Genomic DNA, 6,070 nt, shown 5'->3' on the forward strand with positions numbered 1-6,070 from the left:
AAAATGATCTCTACCAATTGCAGATATATCTTATTTCCATTTTGTTTAATACCAACCTTCTTTTAATGGTATTTTATATAAAAAATTACATATATAACTTATACATGTAATTTTTTAAGCAGAAATTGGTAAACCCTTCACCGATCATCGCAAAATTCAAAACAACCTTCTTAATGATAATCTATATAAAATTACATGTACATCTTATACACTTTTTAAGCAGAAATCAGTAATCTTTTCACCGATCCTCGCCAAATTCAAGAAAAAAGTGAAGAATATAACACACACACACACACACACACACACACACACACACAGAATTAAAAATAACCTAATATTTCAAAATTTGCGGAAGTTAAAGCTACCACAGACATTTCTCAAAAATTCAAAATTTTGTATAAAGAAAGAAACTTTTTACCGACTATCGCCGAATTTAATACCAACCTTCTTTTAATGTTACTCTATATAAAATTACACGTATAACTTAATTATACATGTAATTTTTTAAGCAAAAATCGGTAACTCCTTCACCGATCCTCGCCAAATTCAATAACTTTCTTAAATGATTTTCTATCCATCAAATAACTTACACATTTTTTAAGCAGAAATTGGTAACCTTCTCCTCGATCCTCGCAAAATTCAAAACAACCTTCTTTTAGTTATACTCTATACATATAATTACATGTACAACCTTATACACTTTCTAAGCAGAAATCAGTAATCCCTTCACCGATCTCCGCCAAATTCAATAACAATTTTCCTTTAATGATACTCTATCCATCAAATAACAGGGTAGACCGAGGCGAATCGGATCAATATAAGTTTTAAGACAGTTTTCATTAGTGTTTTATTTCAAACAAGCTATTTTTTCGCACTCCCCCCCCAGGCGGGTGTGTGTGTGTGTGTGTGTGTGTGTGTGTGTGTGTGTGTGTGTGTGTGCCCCCTTTTTCTCTATCTATCTCTCTATTTATCTCTTTTTCTATCTTTCTATCTATCTTTCTATCTATCTCTCTACCTCATTCTCTCTATTTGTGGTTATCAGTACACATGCCTGGGAAAATATTAGTTCGTATTAGTTTATATTAATAGATATAAGAATTGGAAAATATAATCTTAAACAATATTATTATATGGCCATATATAATCATATTTCAAGAGACACGGTAGTGTCTCGCGCCAAGTACACGCGGAGCGAGACCGACCGTGACTCTTTTACGCGACGCAACGGGTTGCGAGTACCCGAGATGTTGAGATCTCGATTAACGAGTGAATGGATCAAGTTCTAAGTAGGTTTGATCGATAGTTTGGGGTCCAATTAGGGGGGGGGGGGGGTTTCTCTTATAATATTCCGCTACGTGCCCTACGAGCGGAAATATTGCGACGCAAAATCCAAATGTGAAAATTTTTTATTAAGATACTTCCTCCTCCTTCTAACGCCGACGTCTTATATGATGACGTCATAATCAGAAACGTTACTTTCACTTTTTCGACACTGGCGGCTAGCGGCGTTAGTATCGCAGTGCAGTGCAATGCAGACAGTGCTGAGTGCGTTCGTTTAGCGCGCTGTCAGTGTCAGTCAGTTCATCATCAGTTAACCTATCTCGATCGGTCGAGAGACACGGTAATACGCGCGGAGCGAGACCGACCGTGTGACTCTTTATTATATTTATTACGCGACGCGACGATTATTATTAATTCAACAAGGTAATTGTTTTATGTAATTATCCTATAATTATCTTATTCTATATATTACTGTTATACTTATTTATATACTACGTTTATGTGAGTGTTTATACATACAGGTTATTAATCTATTATATTATTTTTTATATTGACGGCAGGGAGCTGATACTGAGATCAAGGAGCCTGTTTATACGAGGCGTTTCTGCCGCGCGATTGCGGCCGCACGTTAACGTTTGCACGAGTCGCACGTTGTCGCGAGATAAGGTGCGACAACGCGCGCATACGCGCGTACGCGAAACGGCAGTAACACCGTAATCGTGCCGGCGATATACTGAATTGAATTGCTTCGTGCTTATCTGGAGATTTCGTATCTCTACATCGTGTTACCACCGCTGCCGGAAAAGAAGGTTCTCTACGCTTGGCAGAAAAAATGACGACTGACACGTTCGATCCCGACTTTGTTGATCGCAGAAGAGCTGGACTCGAGGTACGTTTCCGATTTGCAATTATAAAAGAATCGTGCGATGAATATTGTACTCAATTATAACCTCAAATGAAGTTGTGCACGTTGCTAGTATTCTGATTATACAATATATATATATTGACAGCAGAGAGCTGATACCGAGGAGATCAAGGGAGCTTTCCAGCAAGCGACACAACTCGACACAATTATCGTTTTATCTTTGTTGCTCATTACCAAAAAAGAAAGATGGAACGATGCTTGTGTCGACCTGTGTCGCTTGCTGGAAAGCTCCCTAAGGAACCTGTTCACAGAAGGTGTTTCTGCCGCGCGTACATAAATATGTTGCACAGCTTATATATATATATATATATATATATATATATATATATATATATATTGACAGCAGGGAGCTGATGCCGAGGAGATCAATCCCGTTTACGCGCAAAGGAATTATCGTAAGTTATTTTATTATTGGTGCAATTTATTTTTTATTCTTTTCCAGTTTTAAGGGTTAGAAAAAGATAAAAATGCTCTCTTTTCATTTCATATATACATTTTACATGTTTTCCTTCTCTCTTTTATTCACTTTTACTATCTGTTGTACTTCGAAATCACTTATTTCTCTTATCTTCCTTCTTTTACGTCTCCCTTTCCTTTGATGTTACTTAAAATTTGTAACTTTTCCATTTTTACTGTTAGTAGAAAAAACATTAAACATTTAATTAAATTTTATAACTTATTTTTTAAGAGAGTTAACTTACGCATTATCTGACGTACTTAGGCGGAGTTGTTGGATGCACGGAGCTCTCACGCGCAGTCGGATACTGAAAAGACTGAAAATACAGGATCTAATTCTACCTACCGGATTGTGGAGGCAATAGAGATTGTGAAGCAGGAATTTGACAGGAAGGAAGACGAAGACTGCAGAGGATATATTCAGTAATGATATTATGATACCTCGCGCCAACCCAGTCAGTACGAAAGAAAGGCAAAAGAGTAAGGAGAAGAGCAGAAGAAAGATAGAAGAGGAGGAGAAATAAAAGATGCAGAACGTATTTGACGTCTTACAAGTTTATGTGCACGTATAACAAGTTTATTGCTTGACTATTGAGAATATATTTTTGAGAACTTTTCTTTTACAGAGTACTAGTATCCAACTTCACTGAAGATCACGTGGACAGATACGAGATGTACAGACGATCTGCATTTTTAAAAGCAGCTATAAAGAGGGTACGCACCGTATTTTTAGTCGTTATTTACAAAAGAAATAGCCATTCCATTAAAAAAGTATTATACTAAATATGTTTTACAGATTATATATATATATATATATATATATATATATATATATATATATGCAAAGCATAACAGGCTGTTCAGTGTCTCAGAACGTTGTCATAACTATGTCGGGAATTGCTAAGGTATTTGTTGGCGAGATTGTTGAAGAAGGTACGAGCTCTTTCTTATAAGTACGGTTAGAATATTGGAATTTAATTCTAGATTATATTGTGCTTGTTGTATAGCTTTAGATGTTATGGAGGCCCAGAATGAAACTGGTCCATTACAACCAAAGCACTTGAGAGAAGCTGTCCGCAGATTAAGTGCAGGGTCAAATACCGAATGGTCGAGCGCACAAAGCTTTTTTCAGGCTATGATTAGTCCAATATTTGCGACATATTAATACAATGCTTCTCTTATAGAAGCCTACCGATATTAGATTTTATGAGCGTAATCTAAATATAAATTATGTAATTCGCTCAATGATCAAAACTGGACTTTTTACGTATTAAATTACTATGGCTATTCAGCTTTTACATTCAAAGCGTTATCGGCAGTTAGTTAAAATTTATAAATATGTGGTAAATGTTTTACTAGGAATCGTTTTATATTTTTCATCTTCACGTAAATTAAGTCGAACATAGTCACGTATTTTTATATTGTAAGCAAATTTTATTAATACATAATGATTATCAATTTTGGTAATTCTTCAGAATAGGGCCTTTTCCGAATTTTGATATTTTCTTGCGGTTTTCTTGGTAAAAACCTTTGTTGAGACGCCGACAGTGATAATCAATCGGGGGAGCCCGATAAATATGCACCCTACCTATTTTTTTCTTATTTTAGTAAATCTGAAGGAAAGCTCACTCCTCTCCGATTTCGATGAAATAAGGCTCAATTAAAGCGTTTTTGCTCAAAATAACTAAAAGTATTTAATTGTTTAAAGCGCATCACTATCTACATAGGTGTGTATGCTCTGCTTTAACGAAAATCACAACTTCTATAAAGCAGGGCACACACATACGTGTGCGTGAACCTCGGTTCGCGTGGAAAGTGTATGCGTGAACTATTTCGGGGCTACCGCATTTCCCCCAAAAGCAGGGGGGTGTGCGTGAACCTCGGTTCGCGTGAAAAATGCATGCGCCCTTAATCTAGACATTTATCAAAAATAAAGTAAAAATAGGTAAAAAAATAGGTAGGGTGCATATTTTTCGGGCTCCCCCGATTGATTATTACTGTCAGAGTCACAACAAAGGTTTTTACCAAGAAAACCGCAAGAAAATATCAAAATTCGGAAAAGGCCCTATTCTGAAGAATTACCTCAATTTTAAACAGTTATTATTAACAATTATTATTAAAGCACATAGAGCAGGCAAATAGCAAAATATTTTATTAAAACTCAGTACACACACATGCACTCATATGTAACATACGCATATTTATATTTCGGGAGTTTCATGAATACAATAATATTTCTTATGTGATAAGAAAGTCTGATGATAACTTTTAGTTATCTGTATGTAATTTTTTACAGCTTACAATTAGTTATATTTTTATACACAGTCAAGATCTTCATGATGTGTATATATATATATATATATATATATATATATATATATATACATCATGAAGATCTTGACTGTGTATAAAAATATAACTAATTGTAAGCTGTAAAAAATTTTTAGCATTTTAGCATTTTTAAATAGAAACTTATGTAACGTTTTATATTTTGTTGCTATTGGACTTTTTTATCGTTAAATTATTAATATATGATTCTATGTAAATCTATAAAAGTTTAATTATCAAAATATGTAATAACTTTCGAAATATGTATTTTCTGTAGGGGAACATACGTATATATAAAAAAATTAATCTTTTTTAAAAAATAGTGATAACGTGTAGTACACGTACAAAACTTGGACAAATTAAAGATATTTTAATATAAAAGAAAAAAAGAAAGACAGTGTAATACAGTAAAAGTATAGCAAACTACAGAACAAACTAAAAGAGCTGTTTTATTATATTGTTACAATCTATATTTTTCATCCTGTTTGCAGGAAAATTTATTTAATGTCTCTGATTTTTATTTAACTATGAAAACAAGATAATAATATATTCTCTGATCGATAAAAGAAAATATTTAAATATTCTCTCTCTTGCGTTTGTTCCAGATACCGTGTTTATACAGTTTAATATTGTATTATTTTGTATTCGTGTGATTTCATTGTATTGTGAATTTAGACACAAAGTACGGAGTTTTTTATCGATATTTATTTATACATAACCGCACGATATGAGAATTTGAAATATGATATGCAAGTATTACTTAAACTAATTTTGATGTATATTATAATGTTTACTTCGGATGCGTAATTTATGAAGTATTAAATTTTCCGAGACCTTGCGTCGTCAGAGCATTTGCGCGTAATGTGCCAAATTATGAGCACAATATAGTTATATCGCGTACCGATCCGTATAATGAATCTGGCAAAAGATAAAGTTGCCACGTTTATTCAAAAAGTATTATTCTGTATGTTGTTTACATACAAATGTTTTGCAATATACTAATACTTTATCGTAATACAAATTAAAAAAAAAAAGGTAAAAAACCGCCAAGTACACGCATAGTAGTGTATATGTATTATG

General features: G+C 33.7%; 1 long non-coding RNA gene across 1 annotated transcript; it reads left to right on the top strand.

Annotated features, from left to right (window-relative positions):
- The first annotated feature begins 1,597 nt into the window (after window positions 1-1,597).
- LOC143901584 (uncharacterized) lies at window positions 1,598-4,998 on the top strand. Its single transcript, XR_013258133.1, has 5 exons — window positions 1,598-1,704; window positions 1,842-2,170; window positions 2,928-3,376; window positions 3,459-3,595; window positions 3,670-4,998. It is a non-coding gene; the product is annotated as an uncharacterized LOC143901584 (long non-coding RNA).
- The last annotated feature ends 1,072 nt before the right edge of the window (window positions 4,999-6,070 follow it).

Source organism: Temnothorax americanus, unplaced genomic scaffold (assembly GCF_048541705.1).
Source record: "Temnothorax americanus isolate GAGA-0224 unplaced genomic scaffold, ASM4854170v1 Scaffold35, whole genome shotgun sequence".
NCBI classification, from domain to species: Eukaryota; Metazoa; Arthropoda; class Insecta; order Hymenoptera; family Formicidae; genus Temnothorax; species Temnothorax americanus.